Genomic DNA, 23,578 nt, shown 5'->3' on the forward strand with positions numbered 1-23,578 from the left:
GTTATGACCTTGGGCAAATTACTCAATATCCTGAGGTTAACAGTTTCCCCATACTTAGGGGAAAGAATAATAATAGCATCTATGCTCAAAAAGATGTTGTGAAATTGCATGCAAAGCAATTAGCTCAGTGCTGGGCCTGTTCATACAATATACTCAACCAACGGTAGTCACCTATCTTTAGACATTTCAAAGAGTCCTAACCCATATTTTAAGAAAAGGAAATGAGAACTCTGATCATGCAGACAGTATAATCTTAAGGCCACTATTTTCAAAGTTTTATGTGAAGATTACAGTAATTCACTGTGCTAGACATGGTATCCATATGATTCTGACTCAAGTCCTTTTTGTAAGTACCTCATTGGATTTTCTTCCTCATAACTCTTACCCCGAGTGTCATGGGTCCCCTTTTTGTAATTCCATCCATACCCTCCCCAAACATATGACCCAACAGTCATTGATTTGACGAATGACTTGGCCAAAGTAGAGTGAATGGTAGTCACCACTTCAGCAGACAGGCACCATGAATATAGAGATAACTAAAGAAAACTAGTCCTTTTTTGGTGATAAATGTTCTTTAATAGTTTTCTTCTCTATATTTAAATACTTCTGTCATTCTTTTTGTGCTCTTAAGCTTTGCCAGGTTCATACTTGATAAAACTCTCTCTCTACAACAGAAACTAATGAAGCTCCACTTGCTAGCCTATCCCAGTCTAGCAACCGGGGTAAGTTCTGGCTTTGTGGAGAAGAGAGTTTAGATACTGTATCTTGGAAAACTCTCTTGTGCTTTCTTTTGTGAAGTTTTAGCATTGCTTTACTAAAGATAGTCCGAAGAAATTATATGGAGTTGTGGGAGGAGGTTCATAATTCTTCTGTGGGAGGGAGGATCTCCTGCTTAACATCCCTCCTGTTTTGTAATGTACCATCTATACAGGTTTATTTACTCCTTCTACCTTAACCTAGCTTCCTCCCAGAAATTAGTCTATGACAATAACTTATGTGCAGGTAGTTGATTTTGGAAAGAGATCCCAGCAAATGAGTAAAAAACTGGGAAACTAAAACATGGAAGGAAGGAAAGCCAATTCAAGACTAGATGATCAGTCTAGACATTTCTGTAGGCAACTAGGATTTATTTTTCTAGATCTTTGAATAGTTGTCTAGAATTCGTCTAGAATTGTATGCCTGAGTGAAGAAGAGGGAAGCATTTATCTACTAGTTTCCACCCCTCATTGTTCATTGTGGCAGATAGACCCTATGGTAACTACCAATGATCCCTGCCTTTAAATGCCCTTCTTTAAGCTCCTATCCCTGAATGTAGGTGGAGCCTGTGAATTGCTTCCAACCAATAGAATATGGCAAAAGTTATAGGGTGTTACTCCCATAATTACATTTTATGGCAGATGTGATGGGATACATCACTCCCATCATTATGTTACATTATGTAAGAATTCATCTTATTAGCAGAATTGCCCTTTGTCACTTTGCTGCTGTCTTTGAAGAAGCAAGCTGCTATGTTATGAACTGCCAATGGAGAGAACCATGTGGCAAGGAACTCAGATGGCCTCTAGAAATGGAGGACAGCCTCTGACTGACAGCCAGCAAAAACGTCTGAAGCTCTCAGTCCTACAGCTGCAAGGAAATGAATTCTGCCAACAACCTGAGAGTTTGGAAGAAGATTCTTCTTCATTTGAGCTTCCAGATGGGAACACGGTCAACACGTTCAGTGGGAGACCCCACAGTGGAAACTCCAACTAAGCTGTGCCTGAACTCCTGACCCACAGAAACAGAGATAATAAATATGTGTTGTTTTAAGCTGATAAGTTTATGGGATTCATTACACAGAAATAGAAAATTAATACATATTTTGGTACCTAGAAGTGGAGTGCTGTTTTAACAGGTACCTGAAAATATGTCTGTGGTTTTGGAAGTGAGTGATGGGTGGAGGCTGGAAGAATGTTGAAGAGCATAATAGAGAAATTTAAGCACCATGACTAGAATCACCATGACTATCAGTAGAAATATGGACACTGAGGACACTGCTATGAAGGTCTCAGAAGGAAGTGAGGAGCATGTTATTGGAAACTAGAGGAAGGAGAATCCTTGTTATGTAGTGGCAAAAAAGCTTAGTGAAATTGTCTGCTGCAGTTCTGTTGAAAGCAAAACTTGTAAGTGATGGAACTTTGTTATATAGTTACAGTGATTCGCCTAGAGCCCGTGCTCTGTAACAAGAGAAGCCACCGCAATGAGAAGCCCGCGCACCACAACGAACAGTAGCCCCCACTCTCTGCAACTAGAGAAAGCCCACCCGCAGCCCGCACGTAGCAACAAAGACCCAACTCAGCCAAAAATAAAAATTAATCTTTTAAAAAGGGATCAGGACTTGATGATTTTGAAAATCTTCATCTTCCCCACCCAGATGGTAAAAAATGTTAATGTTAGGAGATGGCTTCTGAACACTGTCCGGAAAGCCTGCTCTAGAGAAAAATGCCCAGGGAGTAACACTACAACCTTTTGTTAAAACCACAAAGAGATCAAAGGTCAGGGTACCTTCCTTTGTTAACTTTTTCTGACGGCAACTAGACTGGGGATTCTAGTGCCATTAAGCCCATGCTCTAGACTGTCTTCTAGAGGCTACCTTGGGATGGGGGCATCAGAATTCTAACCAAATAAAGCTAAAGTTTAGATCAGACATCAGTAAACCAGGGGATGTGGGTAATCTTAACTTCATCAGGCTCTCAGATTTTCTGCTACTTCAACTCAAGATAGATTTGAACAATTTTTGGACCAACGAAATATAGCCATTTACGTAGAGGAGCTACCGTTCCCTAACTTCTGTTTTCCAGTAGACCTAAAAAGGTCCTGGGGTGGGGCTGCTGAGGACAGCAGTTCTTAAGCATTTTGTCTCAAAACCCATTTACACCTTTAAAAATTATGGAGAATTCCAAAGAGTTTTTGTTTATATCTGTTGATATTTACCATATTAGATAATAAAACTAGTAATTTTTAAGGTTTAGTGATTCCTTTAAAAAAGACAATAATAAGCCCATTATATTTTAAGATAAATAACATATTTCATGAAAATTAACTGTATTTTCCAAAATAATTTAGTGATAAAAGTGGTATTAGTTTTACATTTTTGCAGATCTCTTTAATGTCTAGCTTAATAGAAGATAGTTCAATTCTTATGTCTACTTCTGTATTCCATATGTTCTGATACGTTTTCTTGGTTGAAATAAATGAAGAAAATCCAGCCTTGCACACATATGTAATTGGAAAAGTATTTAATAGTGTTTTAAAAAGCTAATTGTGAGTATAATTCTTTGCTTTCACACCACCAAAACCCTAAAAGTGATAGTTTCTTAAAGGTTAGTAGCAATGTGGAACCTGAAACTATATGAATGAACATTTGTATACTCTAACATTAAAATCCATCGGTGTATTATGGTGTGTCTTGAACTTTGAATGGTTCTTTTAGTCCCACATTGTTTTGTAATGTCATTCATTGGTCATTTGCAAAATAGTCGTTCACTGAATTATGCATATCTTCCAAATCCTATCATTTTGAAATATCAAAAACTCAACATTCACTAATATAACTACTCATCAGAAAAGTCCTTAAGAATTAGGAAATTGTCAAACTCACAGGGTGGATATAAGTTTTCCAAAATTCTGATTTTTGAAAGCTCAAATTTTATTCTTAACAAAAAATGCTGTAAGTTGTTTTCATTGAAATTACAGACTTCATTAAATTTTGAGACAATGTCTGCCAAATATCCAAGTCTGAATGATTATAGGTTGTCTGTCAGTCTTTCAAGCAAAAATAGTGTTCCATATAGAGTGGCTTGTTCAGCTCACAACTCAATCACATAAATCCTTTTCCTCGAGACAACCATTGTTCTTTGGTATGCAGCAGAAATGCTTTATGCATTTTGCCTCACATAACTTTTAAAAGATGTGATCAAGGGTTCAGATTTGATAAAATTAATAATTATTACTATTTTATCAAGCATAATCTTAAATTCTCTTTTTTTTCCTGTGAACCTTGGTATCCATGGGGGATTGTTTTCAGAATCCCCTGCAGATGCCAAAATACTACGGTGCTCATGTCTCATACTAAATGGCACAGTATTTGCATACAATCTATGGAATATTCTCCTGTATAATTTAAATCATCTCTAGATTACTTATAACACCTAATACAATGTAAATGCAATGTAAATAGTTCATAAATGCTATGTAAATATTTGCTGGAGCAGCAAATTCAAGTTTTGCTTTTTTGGAACTTTTCAAAAGAAAAAATTAAAAAAATAATTTCAGTTCATGGTTGGTTGTATTTGCGGGAATACAGAGGGCCGACTGTATATAGCAATGAGGAAAACAATGAATACTAGTACAGTTTGGTATCACTGCTTTGATTTCTGTTAAGGAACTAGCAATTTTACCCACCATTGCCTTTGTATCATAGTACAAATATCAACACAGTGAGGGAGGCAAATTATGTCTTAGTATTACTGTGAAAATATTTTTGACCTTGCAGATAGCTTCCCAGGGACTCCATGGAGTCTGCAGATCACATTTTGAGAACCACCGATCAAGAACAAATCTAAACTCTAAGTGGTGGCAATCCATTTTTCACACAATTTGCCCTTCTGAGTAGAGTCTGTGCTGTTATAACCGATCCTGGCCTAACTTCTCTCTCATCAACTTTTTCTGCTTGCTGATAAGCCTGACACGTCATATTCGGTTCTTGGTTCCAGCTCAAGTCCCCATTTCTAACCCTCCATTCTTCTTGCCAAAAAAGATTTCTTGCCTCTATTTTAATCTGCCTAATCAAACCCTACACTAATCTTCTAATGATTCCATTTTAATTCTTGGTCTCATTCCAGGAATCAACCTAGCCATTCAGGGTAGAATTTTATTCATTCATTATTAAATTTCATTTATACATTCATTGAGTAATTCATTTAATCAATGAATTAAATAAGTTCATTAATTTTAAAATGAATTTTCTGCAAATCTACTATTTCATTTATTAGAGAGATGGCATTTGCTTTTGGCTTTAAAGGGTGACATAATTTGAACAGATGAAATGAAAGTGTAGGTTTTTCAAAGTATAATAAATAATAATAGCTTTATGGAGGTAAAAAAGTCTTCCTCCTTGCTTGGGGAAAGGCAAGGAGGATGCAGATAGTAGAGCAATTAAAGACAAGGCCAAAAATTTAGTATAGGGTCATCTCATGGAGGTACTGAATGCCTGAAGTTCACTTGGTAAGCAATGGGGAACTACCAGAGAAGTTTCAGCAGAGGCAGAGGTAATGGGGTGAAACAGTCTCAGTAAAGCATTATTTGCTTAAGATTTGTTTGGCAACTATAGATGAAAAGCATTTGGTGGCGAAAAGACACTTGAGGCCAGAAAAACAGGTTGGAGACCTGAACTAGGGTGGTGGCCCTAGAAATGGAGATGAGTGGAGACAGATTTTGAGAACAATGAGGAAGTAAGTTCAATAGGTGGTGGTGAGGGAGAAGTGGTTGTCAAAAATGACGAGTTTCAAGCATGAGTTACTGGGAGAATGGTGATGCTATTCAAAGAAATCAGGAAGTCGAAAAAAGGAACGGTTTGTGTGAGGCAAGACGATGAGCTCAGTTCTTTACCTGTTAGGCATATAAGTGGCTATACTCAAGGGGGAACGAACTAATTTTATAGCACTTACAAGAACTGGAGCCTAACAAATATTAGAAGATGTGGTTATAGCTGGACTGGCTTTATACTGTCTCTTTGCAATATAAACGTAAAGGGGAAAATGAAAAATGCAGTCAGTATTTTAATTCGCTGTAGTTTCTCTCTAGACAAATCTAGCAGGAATCTGTAGCTTTTCTGTGATCCATGTATCACAAAGATAGCTCTTATAAAGTGATATATATTTAATAAATGATTTGTATGTGTTATTTATTATGCTAAATTGTGTGTCAGTTAATCCTGGCAACAGCACTTAGATATTATTATCTGGATTTTCATAAGAGAAATCAAGGTACAAAGAGGTTAAGTAACTTTTCCAAGTTCAAATAGGAAGTGATGGAATGACATTTGAAACGAGGTTCTGTGCGGTTTCAAAGTCCTTGTTTCATCTACTCTATATAACTAAAGTATTTATGTGCCTTTCCTCCCTTTTCCTTTTCACAGAATGAAAAGGGAATAGTGCCTTTTAGCATGGACTATTGGTCTTTACTCTATGATTGTATCCAGAGGTTCATTAATGCCGTCTTAGGAGATCTGTCTTAGGAAAGGCTACTGCTCAGGGGGCTCTCCCTTTTTATTTTCCTTCCAGTTTTATTGAAATATAATTGACATACATCACTGAATAAGTTTAAGGTATACAGCAAAATGGTTTGACTTACATATATTGTGATAATGTTTAGTTAGCGTCCATCATCTCATATAGATAAAAAAGAAAGAAAAAAGAGAAAAAAAATTTTCCTTGTGATGAGAACTTTTAAGATTTACTCTCAACTTTTCTATATATCATACAGCAGTGTTAACTATAGTTATCGTGCTGTACATTACAGCCCTAGTACTTATTTATCTTTAATTGGAAGTTTGTACCTTTTAAAAATTTTTTATTTATTTTTTAATTGAAGTATAGTTGATTTACAATGTTGTGTTTCAGGTGTACAGCAAAGTGATTCAGTTTATATATATATATTAAGTTTTTATATATACACAAAACTTTTATTTTTCAGGTTATTCTCCCATACAGGTTATTACAAAATATTGAGTATAGTTCCCTGTGCTATACAGTAGGTCCTTGTTTTTTATCTACTTTGTATATAGTAGTGTGTATATGTTACTCCTAAATTCCTGATTTATCCCTCTCTTCCCCCTTTCCCCTTTGGTAACTGTAAGTTTGTTATTCTATGTCTGTTTCTGTTTTGTAAATAAGTTCATTTGTATCATTTTTTCAGATTCCACATATAAGTGATATCATGATATTTGTCTTTGTCTGACTTACGTCACCTAGTATGATAATCTCTAGATGCATCCGTGTCTCTGAAAATGGCATTATTTCATCCTTTTTGTGGCTAATATTCCATTGTATGTATATATACCACATCTTCTTTAACCTTTCATCTATTGATGGACATTTAGGTTGTAGAAGTTTGTACCTTTTGACAACCTTCCTCCAATTCCTCCTCCCCTGAACCGCCCTCCTGCCCGTAACCGCAAATCTGATCTCTTTTTCTATGAGTTTAGTGTTCTGTTTTGTTTTTCAAGATTCTTCATTTAAGTGAGATCATATAGTATTTGTCTTTTTCTGTCTGACTTATTTCACTTAGCATAATGCCCTCAAGGTCCATCCATGCTGTTGTAGATGGCAGGGTTCCCTCATTTTTTAATGGCTGAATAATATTCTTTTGTAGGTATATACTGAAACTTCTTTATCCATGCACTTATGGACAGACAGTTAGGTTTTTTCCATGTCTCAGCTGTTGTAAATAATGCTGCCATGAACATGGTTGATGCAGATATCTTCCTGAGTAAGTGCTTTTGTTTCCTTTGAATATATTCCCAGAAATGGAATAGCTGGATCATATTGTAGTTCTATTTTTAATTTATTGAGGATCCTCCATAGTGTTTTCCTGTGTCTGTACCTGTTTACTCTCTCACCAACAGTGCACAAGGGTTCCCTTTTCTGCACATCCTCACCAGCATTTTTACCTCTTATCTTTTGGATGATGGCTACTTTAACAGGCATAAGGTGATATCACATTGTGGTTTTAATTTGCATTTCCCTAATGACTAGTGATGTTGAACATCTTTTCATGTACCTATTGGCCTTTTGTATATCTTTTTTAGGAAAAATGTCTATTCAGGTCTTTTGCCCATCTTTTAATTGAATTATTTGTTTTTTTCATTATGTTTTTTTTGTTTTGGGGGGGATTTTTGGCTATTGGGTTGTATGAGTTCTTCATATATTTTGGATAATAACCCCTTATCAGATATCTGGTTTGCAAATATTTTTTTCCCATTCCATGGTTGCCTTTTTACTTTGTTTCCTTTACTATGAAGAATCTTTTTAGTTTTATGTCGTCCAACTTGTTTATTTTTGCTTTTGGTGACATATCCAAAAAATCATTGCCAAGACCCATGTCAAGGAACTTTTTTCCTATGTTTTCTTCTAGGAGTTCCATGGTTCAGGTCCCATGTTTAAGTCTTCAATTCATTTTCAGTTAATTTTTGTAAGTGGTGTAAGATAGGAGTCTATTTTCATTATTTTACATGTGAATATCCAATTTTACCAACACCATTTATCAAACAGACTGTCTTTTCTCCACTGAGAAACTCTCTTTCAACTACTATAAAGGGCAACTACTTTCCCCATTGGCATGATAATTCCTGTCCCTTACTTAAGACTGAGAGCACTATTAAGTAACAGAATTAATTTAACTGAAATACCACAACTTAAGAAGAGCAAATATAATAGTTTTAAATGTAACTATAGTAAATACTGTCATTAAAAAATAATAAAGAGCTAGGTAAGTTCCTCTAAAACCACTTTATTATTATTTTTAAAAAATTTTATTGGAGTATAGTTGATTTACTATGTTGTGTTAGTTTCTGCTATACAGCAAAGTGAATCAGTTATACATAAACATATATCCACTCTTTTTAAAATTCTTTTCCCATATAGGTATTACAGGGTATTGAGTAGAGTTCCCTGTGCTACACAGTAGGTCCTTATTAGTTATCTGTTTTGTATATAGTAGTATGTATATGTCAATTCCAATCTCTCAGTTTATTGCCCCTCTCTTTCACCCTGATAACCATAAGTTTGTTTTTTACATCTGTGACTCTATTTCTGTTTTGTAAATAACAAAACATTTGTTATTGGGGGGGATTGTTTCATTTGTACCATTTTTTAGATTCCACATATAAGCGATATCATATGATATTTGTCTTTCTCTGTCTGACATATTTCACTCAGTATGACAATCTCTAGTTCCATCCATGTTGCTGCAAATGGCATTATTTTGTCCTTTTTTATGGCTGAGTAATAGTCCATTGTACATATGTACCACATCTTTATCCATTCCTCTGTTGATGGACATTTAGCTTGCTTCCATGTCCTGGCTATTGTAAATAGTGCTGCACCGAACATGGGGGTGCATGTATTTTTTCGAATTATGTGAAACTAGTTTAAATTTAGACAAATAGCAGAAAATGACGTTAACAGCAAGTCTGAGCATTCAAGTATGGAGGTCTTTCTCTACATAAGGGAAGATAAAGGATGACTAGTCTTGGAAATTAACGTTTTATGGTTGAATGCTCCCCCAGAGTGTAATGAGCAGAGAACCAAGAAATACACGCCTATGCTACATCTGTTACATGCACAGCCTGGCACTTGATGAGTGTTCGATGAACGTAAGTCCCTTTCCCTTTTGCATTTTACAAAATATGTCTACACATCTCATTTTGTTTGCTCTATATATTGAAAAGAAAATCCCAAGGAATAAACTGTTATCATTCTCATTGTACTGGTACATAAGAATCTTTACATGTTGAAGCTGAAAATGACTAGACGATTCTGCAGTTTGGTCTCTCTAGCCTGAATGTTCTGGGTTTGCACTCTCCCTGTAGGAGTTGATCATGTGTTCCTCTGGCCATTGAACTGTGATAAGAAAGATTTTCCTGCTTGGAGTCCAAACTGAGCATGGATCCCACATAAAGACCCATGACACTTTGTTTTTTTTTGTTGGTTTTGTTTGTTTGTTTGTTTGTTTGTTTTTGGCCATGACACACGGCTTGTGGGATCTTAGTTCCCTGACCAGGGATCAAATTCGTGCCCGCTGCAATGGAAGCACAGGGTCCTAACCACTGGACCCCCAGGGAATCCCCCCATGACACTTTTTGCCATTGAACTGAGCTGAGGACCCTACTGACTGTTAATCCCTTTATCCCAGGGTTGAGTGGGTGACATTTTGTATTACAAAGATATACATATTGGTGCTTAATTTGAGGTAGTTTCAAAGAAAGTCTCATGAAATGTCTCAGACATGAGGTGGAGTTTCTAGACCTGACATTGTTGTATTAATATCAATATAAGCTTTGAAGACATGAACAAAGCAAAAGCATGACACAACCATGTCGCACAAAGGAAATGCGTCTGCCAACAGCATGAAGAGAAACTGGAAGGACACAAATTTAACTAGATTTTCAAAGTTCAGATGGTAGAGGATGTTGACCAGGAAGATTATAAATTTTGACTACAACCTATTTAAGAAGCATTTGGTTCTTAAGAAGGGAGACACTTTTACAAGTAAAACCAACATAATCTTGCCTAAGACGTGGTTTTGTGCCTTTACTTCAGGTTCCTTCATTTTGTGAAAAGGAAAGGGTGTTGCAGGAAAGAGAGTGGGGCACGAGAGGATGGCCATGTCCCAGGTCTCAGGTGAGCCCCGGGATGGCCACCAAGTGTGGGTTCTTGGCTTCGCACAAGAAAGAATTCAAGAATGAGCCACAGTAAAGAGAAAGAAGATTCATTCAGGGAGAAACACACTCCACAGACAATGTGGGCCATCTCCGAGGGTGAGAAAGGCACCAGGATATGAGGTTGTCAGTTTTTATAGGGGTGGGTAATTTCATAGACTAATGAGTGGGAGGAGTATTCCAGCTATTTGGGAGAAGGGGTGAGGATTTCCAGGAATTGGGCCACCACCCACTTTTGACCTTTTGTGGTTAGCCTTGGAATTGTCATGGTGCCTGTAATGTGTCATTTAGCTTGTTGATGTGTTACATTGAGCATACACTGAGGCTCAAGGTCTAGTGGAAGTCGACCCATCTGGGACCTATTTGGTTCTAATCAGTTTGTCTTGTCCTCAGGCTATGTCATTCTTTCAAAGGTTGTGCCCTTGCCTCCTTCCTGTTTCAAGGGGAGGAAAGCATAATGACTAAGTAACTCCGGGAGAATCGCAGACCTCATATTCTCTAAAGTAAAGTAGGAAGAGTGAGCCCCCAAACAGTACAAGTGAATTGTTCTTCCCTTGACTAGTGTTTGACAAGAATCCTAGAAACCAGGAAAATTTCCTTACTGTATTAAATTCAGACCCTTAACAATCAGAATAATTAACCTGAGTATCATGAGATGGTTGAGTAAAGCCCCCTAATCTCCTTTATATAATCACCTATAAAAAACAGAATGGCATTTTGGGTAAGCCAGAATACCCACAACACAAATTTAAATACACCTGTATTAGATCCAGTACCTAATATCATCGCTAATATCTATATTCTATTTGTTCATTCAATAAATATTTATGAATTCCCTATCATATGCCAGACACTGAGGATACAGTATTTACAAGACAGATATGACCCCTGACCCCATGGAACTCGCAGTCCCCTGGGGAAAACAGGCATTAAATAAATAATTGCATTTATTTTTACCTTTATAACTTTGTAAAAAAATGAACAAATATTTTTTGAAGTTTTATGCTGGGTGTAGGAGATACAAAGATAGCTGTTTACAAGGAAGTTTATAGAACTCATAAGATCTGAAAATCCTATTTTAGAATATGGCATGGTGAAGGACTGAACATAAAGACCCTGATCCAATAGTTCAATGTCTAGGACTTGTCCTTATGTGTTAACATGAGATCTGGATTTTAAAATAAAGAATTCCCTTGCATTATGGTTTAAGCCTCTTTAAGGCAATGTAACTAGAGGCAAAGGTAAACTGATCATACTGCCCTCAGACAACATCAGAGGGACTATTTCTGAGTCATCAGACAAATACAATAAGAACATATCCCTCTCAAGTCCATCTCTCTAAAAATAGACCAGGACAGTCTCAAAGCACATATTCCTCCATTGATATGTACTTAGAACTTTTAGATTTCTGGTCCCAATTTTGGAACTATACGGTCATTCATTGCACCTACTAGCTGACAATCATCATTTCAAGAAATCCAAACGCCAGAACTGGTAATGGTCCTACTAGGACTGCAATGAAGTGAGATATAATATTTTTCTGTAATAATTTTAATCATAAATAACCTAAAAATTCACTCTGGGCTCCTCCAATTAAAAGAAAAGTATAAAACTCAAATAATATTTCCTGAAAGATTCCATGGTCTCCCAAATTTGGAAATGTGTATTTAAATAAAATAAAAAATTTTAAACAAATGTTCCATGGAATGCTTTTGTTAAAAATTGGTGGCATCAAGAGAGAAAAGTGATATATGTATCGTGTGCCAATAAACTGGCTTTCTGAAAACAAAAACAAAGATGAAATTCTGATTTGAAGTCTTTGTTGACTTTTTTAGTATGAGTACTCCCACCATGGCCAACTTCAGGCTACCAACCTGAAATCACAGAATGTACATTTGGGGAGAGATGTGCACAATCAGCTCTCAAGAGTCTGGGTAAGCCAGCTGCAGCACCCACTGGCTGTTACCTGAGGGAAAAAATAAACATTAATTTATTTTATTTCAAAGAGGTCAAAGACTCCATATTTTCTGATGTAGTTCCTAGAAAATCCAATTTGGGGAATTATACTTAATGTTGGTTCTAATACTTTATAAAACTAAAGATTCCTTTTATAAACCTTTTCAGTGCTGCACACTTTGATGTGATTTAGGTTTAAACAGCAACCAATTTTCCCTAATGAGAAATATAGATAAAGATGTGAATGTTTATTAGTAAGACAATTACATTAAAAAGATTTGTGCTACTTGGCAGTAAAACCATTTATATTCCTTTGAAGTAAATTTATAGCGCTCTCCATGACTGTCCACCAGATGGCAGACATTTCACAGCAACTTTACAAATAAGGCATATCTGCATTTCTGCAAGGCTGAACAATAATTTTTGAAGATGCTAAAGGAAATAACGAGCACATTCGGATAAACAACAATACATGCAGGAGCACATTTGCAACTTGGATTATACTCTTATTTTTCCCCTTCCAGCCCACACCTCTCTTTGGGGTTCCAGAGGGTATTATCCAACTGATCTTTCCTGATATTTTCATTCACGGAAACCTCTGAACTTGGCTAAAACTGAACTTTTGATCTTTCCCTCGACTCCAATTCCACTTCTCTTTCAGCCTTTTCTTCCAGCTGCTCATTCCAGAAACCTGGAAATCATCCTTGATAATTTCACTTTTGTTATCTTCCATATCTAATCTGGCATCAAATTCTGATTCTTATCTATCTTATCTATCTATAGCCTCCTAACTCATCTTCTTTCTTCTATCCTCCACACAACAGAAACAGCATTGTTTTTAATATGTAAATCAGAACGTGTTATTCTCCTTTTAAAATCCTTCAATGGCTTAAATAATAATTTTTTCTTTAACTATTGACTTATTTTCCTTTAAAATAATTTACTTTTTACTTATTGTAGTAAAGTCTCAGAATGAATTAGTAAATGTGAGCAGATAAAAGGCAAAGCAATAAACTACAAAATCCCACTACTTGGAATACAGCTACTTGGTTCTGTGGTGTAGTGCAGAGGCTCTCAACAGAAAATAAGTTGTTACTTCATTGTCCTCAGGGTCATAATCTACATGCCACCTACTACAGGAAAATTATCTGTTTGTCTACCTCAGGGAGATGAAAGGCAGATCTTAAGATCCGATTTTGAAGGATATAAAATCTCTTGAGAGAAACTGTGATAGAAAATTTGATATGATGGTTAGATCTGAAGGCAATAATATTAAGTGCTTCTGACTAGAAAATGTTGAGATAAATCTGCTTCAGCCCCTTGGGAGGATTCTTCAATGTTTTGGCTATCTACAGCTATGTAACAAACGTGCCTCAACTCAGTAGCGTGGAATAATTGTTTATATTTTATTATTATCTCTCATAGTGTTGGGGGCTGACTGGGTCTGGCTAAGCCTAGTCTCCTGGGGTTGCAGTCAGACTGGCTGGGGCTGGAGTCATCTTGAGGCTTCCTCATCCACATGCGTGTAGAAGGATGTGGGCTGTTGGCCGGGACCTCAGCAGGGGCTTTTGGCTGGAACATGTACGCATGGCCTTTCTTTGTGGCCTGGGCTTCCTCACAATAACTGACTGATGTGGGAACATAAAGGTCTAGCCATCTTGGCCCAACCTGGGACAGCTCTGGAGGGTCATTCCAGCTCCAGAGCTCCCTGTGGCATCAGCCAAGGCTGTCATCAGGACTGGGTCACAATTCGACTTCTCCCTGTGTCCACTCCGGCTTCCTTCCCTTCCCTTCTCTTCCATTCCACAGGTGCTAATCCCAAGGTACTCCTTAACGAACATCACGCACACTCACTCAGTCTTCAAGTCAGTTCCTGGGGAACCCAGCTTGCAGCAACACCGGGACTCAACGCAGTAAGGAAGGCTAGCTAGTGAGAGCTAAATGAGCTGTAACCATATGACAGCAGTCAGTGTTGGTGCTAGAACTTCCATCTGGGGGCATCTGGAGCAGTATTGTCTTTTGTGTACGTGTGTGTGTTTGAATATATGGGGGGTTGGGGGAGAAGGGAATTCACTTTGGGGACTTATTTCGAAGTTGCTTATCTAAAAGTATACTATAACTTAGATTGTATATTTATTTGTAGGGCTTATCTGGGCAGCTGATGGAGATGTGGGGATGAGAAGAAAAGTCCCTGCATGCACATACACATCCCCCCACCCCAGCTACTCTTAGGATGACCACCCAAGTTTGGCTGAAAGAGTTGAGACATTCTCCAGAAAGTCTTGTAAAGACCTGAGGCGCTTAGCATTGTTGTTGGTGTTTTGTGGCAAAGATGAGCAAGAGACTCGTTATGGTGAAGAACCAGAGCCTGCGGTGGCAGGACTGGTGGAGGGCACAGGAATCAGTGCACTCACTGCTTAAACTAGGATCGTCTGGTAGAAAGATTCACTCGATCACTTTAAGAAGCTTGTTGGAGACTGGGAATCAACCAAAACTCAGAGCTTCAAAACCCATTATCTCCCAAATATTAGTATGGCTTACTCCCTTCTTTTTTTTTTTTTTTTTTTTTTTAGATTTTTGTCAAGTGTCACCTTTTCAAAGAGGCTTCCTTGACCATTCACTCTATTTAAACTAGCACTTCTATCACTCTCTCCCTTTATACTGCTTTTATTTTCCTTTATGTTGCTTATGACCACCTGACATAAATTTATGCACTTATTTATTGACTATCCTTCTCACTAGAATATAGTCTCTAGAAGGGGAAAGAATTTGTCTATTTTGTTGATTACTGTATACCAAGAACCATATGGCTAGACCTTATGTTCCCACATCAGTCAGTTATTGTGAGGAAGCCCAGGCCACAAAGAAAGGCCATGTGTACATGTTCCAGCCAAAAGCCCCTGCTGAGGTCCCGGCCAACAGCCCACATCCTTCTACACGCATGTGGATGAGGAAGCCTCAAGATGACTCCAGCCCCAGCCAGTCTGACTGCAACCCCAGGAGACTAGGCTTAGCCAGACCCAGTCAGCCCCCAACACTATGAGAGATAATAATAAAATATAAACAATTATTCCACGCTACTGAGTTGAGGCACGTTTGTTACATAGCTGTAGATAGCCAAAACATTGAAGAATCCTCCCAAGGGCCTGAAGCAGATTTATCTCAATAGCAGGAACTTATTAGGTATTTGTTGATTGAAAGAATAAATGGGCATTTTCTTGAGTAATCAAAATTTCTCCAATTCTCTATCTTCTGGTAGAAATTCCAAACTCCCCCAGAGATGGAAAGCATAGGCAACAGCAACTTTTTACTGAATGTTTCCTAAATGACTTTTATTTCATATCTGCAAACTTAAGAAAAGAGAGTACTATGATAAAATAGGTAGAAGAAAATAGATCATTCTGGTAAAAATCAAATATCCATATTCATCCTTGGGTAAATTGAAAAGTGCTTCTTCTCCCCTGGTTCTCTCCTTGGCTCTTCTCATAAAACGAGATAAGGTCATAGCTTCTCAGTGCTTATAAGCTTGAAAACACTTTTAACTTTTTAGTGGAGATTTCGTTCGACTCAGAATTACATTTAGCATATGAACTTGTTTCTTCCAAATAAATTAGTTGAAATGGGAACATTTCGGAGCTGTCAGTGCTGCCCTGAAAACACCAACTGTCACAAACAGGTGCTGATAATGAGCCTGAAATGTATTGATACAGAGTACATTATATTTCCAATATAATAGGGTAACTTTACCTATGAAATATATAAATGCAAAATATATAAATACAATCACCTGGGATAGAATCATTTTTCAAGAATTTGCCTATGAGTTGGAGAGGCATCCTCCAGAGTCCTGGGAACTGCCCTCTTTCTCCATATTCTGGAAATTTGGGGCTTACATTCACAATCCATATAAAGATATATTCTTCCTAAACTTGAACACTCTTCCCCTCTCTCATCCTGGGGACCAAAGTAAGCCAGACTTATTCCCTGGAGATTTGGAATTGGGACCGAAGATTTCAACTGTCTTAAATTCTAGGGAAGGAGTTGTTGATGGTGATATTTTCTGCCCCATCATCTGGAGAACAGAGATAGCCAGTATGCAGGAACAAAGAAAAATGGAGATCTGAAGGGGAAGCAGAGACCTAGGATGGAGAGCCTCTCCTGATTTCCCAGTGGTGCTTGAGCCCTTGTTCCAGTTGACTATCAGGGTCCTGCTACATCTCTACCCTTGGGTTCTGTGAGACAATTTAATTCCTCACAGCAAGTTCCTTTCTTCCCCCTTTGTGTACCTCAGTTGGGTCTCTATCAATTGCCACCAAAGATTTTAAAAAACATGCTTTTTAAAAGTAAGTTGTAGGCCTTGCCTTTTTCTCTCTAACTGCCCCTGATTTTTCAGAAAAACGAAGAGGAAAAGAGGTTCTTTCTTCTCTTACAGAGAAGCAGACACTGTTCAATAACATGAAGGTTAGGGTTAGGGTTTCTGTTTGTATGTTTGTTTGTTTGGCCACTACACATGGCTTCTGGAATCTTAGTTCCCTGACCAAGGATTGAACCTGCGTCCTCAGCAGTGAAAGCATGGAGTTCTAACCACTGGACCGCCAGGGAATTCCCAAGGTATTTCTGATAAAGGGTTGAATCTAGGATGTTCACAAAAGTACCAGTCTTACTTTCCTGTTCAGTCTGGAGACACCTGTAAAAATATATAAACTTGTGCTGTTTTCTGTTATTATAAAACTGCCTTTGCAAAATATTTATACAAAGGAATCTTTTAAAGACAGCCAGACTTGAGGAGAAATTGCTGCTGTGTCCTTTGAAAAGTTCCCTATGACCTTCACCAGCCTGCAGTTCTAATTGGTTATCTTAATAATTTGCTCCCTAGTAATTATTTTAAAACTGACATCTCTACTTTTTAAAAGGTAACTAAATATTTATGACGTTTATTTGTTAAGCCAGGAGAAGAGTTTTAGAATGTCCTTTTTTCTCCCTTTGTGCACAAATGAATAGCACACCTCTGACTTTTCTCACTCAAACAAATAGGTGAGAGCTTTTGTCTCATTAACTGGACTAGTCAGGGTTGCAACTACTTCCTATTGTAAACCCATTCTTATTACTAACATCCAATTTATTTTAGTACTGGGGAAAATATTTGAATCCCATGAGTCTTTATTTCCTATTATTTCCCAAACAATATTAAAAGATGAGGGTTTTCATTTCTGTAATGTAAACTTACTGCTTATCAGGATCCTAGGGGCTGAGCATGAGTGCTACTTGAAGAAAAAATAATTTGATATTTGAGGTCTCTTAGGGAAGCAGAAAATGCTCTGTAGAATCATTTTGTGAGGAAAACAAACCCACTTTTTGTTGCATGTCCAAATAATATTTATCTTATCTGGTGTGCTTGAGTGGTGTCTCCTGGATTTTAGAGATCTGCTTGGTTCCAGGGTTGTTTGATACATAGCTCAGGCCTGGGCAATGCAAAGTGAGAAAGGGGACTAACAAGTTGCTGGTGAATTGGAACCTTGTATTTTTGATGAAATAAGGCCAGGGTATCCCTTAAACTAAAGATGCCTAGGGTTTCCTCAAATGTTTGTTTTTTTGCCATGTTTGTGCAAAAAAATGGGCTTTGCTTTCTCTCTTCTTCATTACTCTTGGTCCATACTGAGTCACCTACCTATCACATTTCTGCCAGGCAATTAAAGCACAAAATATTGTAATATATGTGGGGAAATCTTGGTATACACATTATATACACAAAGGTAATCAGATTCACAGGCTCTAATTTCTTCATTGTCTTCCAATCCATAGAGAGAACTCTCTTTACTTTTCCTGATTTCTTAGGAAGTGAGATTTCTTTCATTCATTGTTTTTCTAAGTTAACTTTTGTGTTCAGAATGAAGTTTATTTTACAGCAGCTTGTAACCTCCTATATATTTATATTCTTTTAGTCTCTAACTCATTGAAGGTTCTCATAACCAGTCCCTCATTTACCTGGGCATGTAGGCCCTGGACAATTCCCTTGATTTTTTCCTTTATAAAAACAATTTTCCAGTTGTTGGATTCTCAAGGCCATGTTGCTAGTAGATGAGAAAGCCAGAATTCAAAACCAGGCTGTCTCTTTCTTGAGCCTGGAATCAGTCAGTGTAGTATATTTACTGAAGAATGGACATGGGATGGGGATGAAGCATAGGACTGAGGATAGGAGAGAGGTTCCAGTACACTTGTTCCAAACACCAGTCCAAGGCTCCTCATGGAGCGGGTAGGGTGCCATAGGCATATCAATTCCAAATCTCTATCCTTTCTTCTTGAACACATTTGGGTCCTCATGAAAATAGACTTTTTAAGTAACCTATTTTTTTCAAAGTTCCAAAAGTAAGGCATGCAGATTGATACCCACCTCCCAACCCGGCAAACACATTCAAGAACATGTGTGTGCGTGTGCACGCACACACACACACACGTCAATTCTCTATATGTAATTAGCGCTTTAAAAACTTCCAGTGTGCAAACTTCTGTCATTGTCAGTTCTTTCCCTCCCAGGTCTTCCCAGTTCTTTCTTATTTCTTCCAGTAATACTTACATACCTGTTTCAGTTACAATTGCTCTGTAAAAAACCACACCAACTTAGTGGGGTAAAACAACAATCATTTTATTATTTCTTATGGTTTCTGTGAGTCAGCCTGAAGTACTGTCATGCTAGTGACATCAGACAGTGACTGAAGCTGTAGCAGCAGATTGGGGCAGGGAAGGTGGACTGAAGCACCTGGGAGCTGGATAGTCATCTCTCCTTCTTCAAGTAGTCTCAGTAGTCTCAGGGCAGTGGCTGCCACAAGTAAGTGCTCAGTAAATGGTAGCTCTGAAAATTATTAGCTCCATGGAAAAACCCAAAGTGGTTTTAAAAAAATATTTATTTATTTACTTATTTGGTTGCATTGGGTCTTAGTTGCGGCATGCGGGATCTTTTGTTGTGGCGCACAGGCTTAGTTGCCCTGCGGCATGTGGGGCCTTAGTTCCCTGACCAGGGATTGAACTTGCATCCCCTGCATTGGAAGGCAGATTCTCAACCACTGGACCACCAGGGAAGTCCCCCCAAAGTGTTTGAAGATGGGATTTTTTTCTATCTCCACAGAAAATCATTGGGGAAATGTTACCCAGCTTATGAACTTTTGTTTTTGTCGTTATTAATTAGCATTCATATAACTTAATGCTCTTAAATGGCCTGACAATAATTTATTTGTAAATTTAATACCACTCCTGACAGAAGGTAGGTGCTACAACAATGCATAAATAAGGAGAGCATAATTAAAATAGCATATTAAAGATACAAGTAATTTGAATTACTCAAATTATGAATCTGAACACCGAACAAAACTGTGGGCTGATGGTGGAAGGAGATATTCTTCTACCAGGCTTACTGGCTACCATGACATTCCCTCATCTGTTGTACATGGATATCCCTTCAGAGAAGGCCTGGAATTGCTTCTTTTCCACCTAAGAATTTTACAATATTCATCTAGTGTCTTTAAGTCTTTACAAGGTATTACATGCTGTCTCAAAGATTTATAAGTGCTGTTGACTGAATATTTGTGTTCCCTCTAAAATCCATATGTTGAAGCCCTAATCCCCAATATGATGGCATTGGAGATGGGGCCTTTGGGAGGTAATTAGGTTTAGATGAGGTAATGAGGTGGGGTTCTCATGATGGGATTAATGCCCAATAAGAAGAGAGCAGAGAGCTACTAGCCTCCCCATATGAGGATACAACAAGAAGGCAACCATCTGAAAATCAAGAAGAGGGACATTTCTAGATACCAAATCTGCCAGCACCTTGATCTTGAACTTCCCAGCCTCTAGAACTGTGAAAAATAAATGTCTGTTGTTTAAGCCACCTAGTCTATGGTATTTTAACTGCCCAACTTGACTAAGACAATAAAGAAATTAAATATTTAGATTTAGAAATGCATTTTCCTATAGAAAACTTGATTTAAATAATAATTCACTTCTGAGGGGAGGCCAGTAACTGAATTCATAATGTAGTTGAAATAGCAAATATTTTAAAATGAAAAGACAATGTTTTAAAGACTGTTGGAATATTGTTTTTCAACAAAACAGGAAAAATAGGCATTAGTCTGTGGATCAGGAGCCCTGGGTTCAGTCTTCTGCTCTCTACTGTCTGGCTATGTGAATCTAACCAGGTCATTTTACCTCTCCAGCCCTCAATTTCTTCATTTTGTAAAATTAAAGAGTAAAGGAGGTTGCAATAAAAGCATACTTTAAAAAATGTTCTTCCCATTCCTATACCCTCTAAAAGGAACTGAAAGAAGCTAATTAGAGGAGACTCTATCTACACTGAGACTAAGAAAGGCCCTAACCTCATACACAAACTGTAAAGAGCTTTATCCACAAAGAGCATCACTAGAAGTAAGCTAGCCGAGAAGCCAGGTTCTGATGCTCCTGGACACATGCAAACTATGGAGATGAGACTGAGGCACCTCTAATCCTACCCAGTTTAGGGTAATGAAGGCTTCAAAGGATGAGTGGGGTTCCGAAAAGATAGCAGACTTCCTGCTTTGAGTCATTTCCCTGCTAAACGTCTCCAGGAAGTAATGGCATGTCCAGAAATTCTATTTAGGGTAAGTTAGAGGCTGCAGACTGGCTAGAAGAGAAGCCTTAAAGCTGATTTTGCAAAGCACTGTATATCAATCAGACTGAGAGAATGTCAAAGGTCAATATCAAAGAATTGGGGAGGGGGACACTGATGAAATTGTGGGACCAGGGTACTTCAGCTCTGCCGTTGCCAAAAATAATGGGACAAGAGGAGGAAGGCTTGAATAAAGGAGAAATTTATTATTATTTTTTCTTCTTAGAAACTACTTGGAGGGTAGTAGAGGGAAAATATTGAAGACCCAAACTCAGAGCAACTGACAGCTGTGCCATCCTTTCTGTCTCACTTGGTGTCCCTAGAGTGATAAGAGTGGGGACTTAGGATCACAGAAGTCTCAAAGTTAAGCTATCTTGTAGTTTATTCTTGTCTAATGACTGGACGGAGAGTTTTGCAGGTTTTGACAGGGCTCAACAAAATAATTCTTACGGGTACAGGCAAAGAGTGAAGCCAGAATTCCAGCCCCATCAGGGTTACCACTCTGGCAACTGGTATAAGCAATAGCACAGCTGTTACTCTCTTTCTGTGCAGTGGATGGATGCGCGTGAGACCTCTGGACACCCAGCTGAAACTTTGGTTACTCTGACAAAACCAGAGCTCTGACTGAAAAGAAAGATGAAGACCCACTAGAGCTAACCAATGAGAATGTAACCTACTCTGGGAGGTCTACATGAACATCCTTGAGGCCCCAGGTCCACCTGGAGAGTCATCTGGAGCTTTGAACAGAAAACCAACACCTTTGACAAGAAATTGAAGCTGATTAAGAACTATCGGGAAAAAGTAGAGTCTGAACTGAGATCCATTTGCACCACTGATCTGAGATTGTTGGATAAGTACATAATAGCCAGTGCAGCTAATCCAGAAAGCAGTGTTTTATCTGAAAATGGAGACTACTTCCAGTACCTCTGTTGCCTAATTTGATGATCAAAAACAAACTATAGACAATTCCCAAGGAGCTTCCCAAAAGGCATTAGATATAAACATAAAAGTGATGCAATCTACATGCCCAGTCCACCTTGGACTGGCTCTTAGCTTTTCTATACTTTACTCTGAGATCCTAAATAACCCAGAGCTCGCCTACACACTGCCTAAAATGACTTTTGATGAAGCCATCATAGAACTTGGTGCACTGAATGAAGACTCATACAAAAATATCCTTATCATGCAGAAGCTTAGAGACAACCTAACACTATGAGCATCAGACAATGCAGGAGAAGAGAGTGAGGACAGAAGGGGCAGAAAGCTAAATGTACACAGAGTGTCATCCTTTTTTCCTTCAAGAAAACTTTTTACCCATCTCCATTCCTCATTCCACTTGGATTCTCTGTAGCAAAGAAACCCATTCAGTGTATAGAATCAACAGTTTGAAATTTTACAATGCATGGACTACATTTCTTAGAGTAAATGTTTTACTTACATAGATCAATCTCATAACCGTCTCTTCTTCAGATGTAAATGACAGTTTTAAGTGTTATATAGAATAAAATGGACATTTTAAAACTAGGAAGGGACTTCCCTGGTGGTCCAGTGGCTGAGACTCTGCACTCTCAATGCAGGGGGCCTAGGTTTGATCCCTGGTCAGGGAACTAGATCCCACATGCCACAACTAAGACCCAGTGCAGGCAAACATATTTTTTTAAAAAAATGGAAAAAATGGAAAGTAGGACAGAATTCCACTGACATAGGACTCCTAGAAGGAGAAGATTATAGGGAAGGTACTGAATCAGACGGTTCCCTCTGCTGGTCAACAGGTGGCATTAGAGTAGCTTGGATGCCAACTGAAACAAAAGGCAGAAATAAATATTCAGAATAAAGACAGTCTTTGGGTGAACGTATGGGGAAAGAGTGTGACTGGTTGTTTATATCTGAATATGTCTTATCTCGCTAAACTGTTCATTGCTTGAAGTACAACTAAAAGTTGTACTGAACCTTTTTGTGCCTTGGTTTTCTCCCTGTAAAATGGATATAAAAGTGATGCCTGAGAGGGCAGAGAGCAGAAGCAAGAAGAACTACAATTCTGCAGCCTGTGGAAAAAAAACCACATTCACAGAAACACAGACAAGATGAAAAGGCAGAGGGATAAGTACCAGATGAAGGAACAAGATAAAACCCCAGAAAAACAACTAAATGAAGTGGAGATAGGCAACCTTCCAGAAAAAGAATTCAGAATAACGATAGTGAAGATGATCCAGGACCTCGGAAAAACAATGGAGGCAAAGATCAAGAAGATGCAAGACATGTTTAGCACACACCTAGGAGAATTAAAGAACAAACAGAGATGAACAATACAATAACTAAAATGAAAACTATACTAGAAGGAATCAATAGCAGAATAACTGAGGCAAAAGAATGGATAAGTGACCTGGAAGACAGAATGGTGGAATTCACTGCTGTGGAACAGAATAAAGGAAAAAGAATGAAAAGAAATGAAGACAGCCTAAGAGACCTCTGGGACAACATTAAATGCAACAACATTCGCATTATAG

The 23,578-nt window shown here is 38.0% G+C and overlaps 1 protein-coding gene and 1 pseudogene across 1 annotated transcript in view; both read left to right on the plus strand.

Annotated features, from left to right (window-relative positions):
- Window positions 1–23,578, plus strand: part of ZDHHC17 (zinc finger DHHC-type palmitoyltransferase 17) — a 238,643-nt gene that overhangs the window by 19,959 nt on the left and 195,106 nt on the right. The window lies entirely within an intron of this gene.
- Window positions 1,525–22,460, plus strand: LOC131767263 (14-3-3 protein theta pseudogene; annotated as a pseudogene).

Source organism: Kogia breviceps, chromosome 12 (genome assembly GCF_026419965.1).
Source record: "Kogia breviceps isolate mKogBre1 chromosome 12, mKogBre1 haplotype 1, whole genome shotgun sequence".
Classification (NCBI taxonomy): Eukaryota; Metazoa; Chordata; class Mammalia; order Artiodactyla; family Physeteridae; genus Kogia; species Kogia breviceps.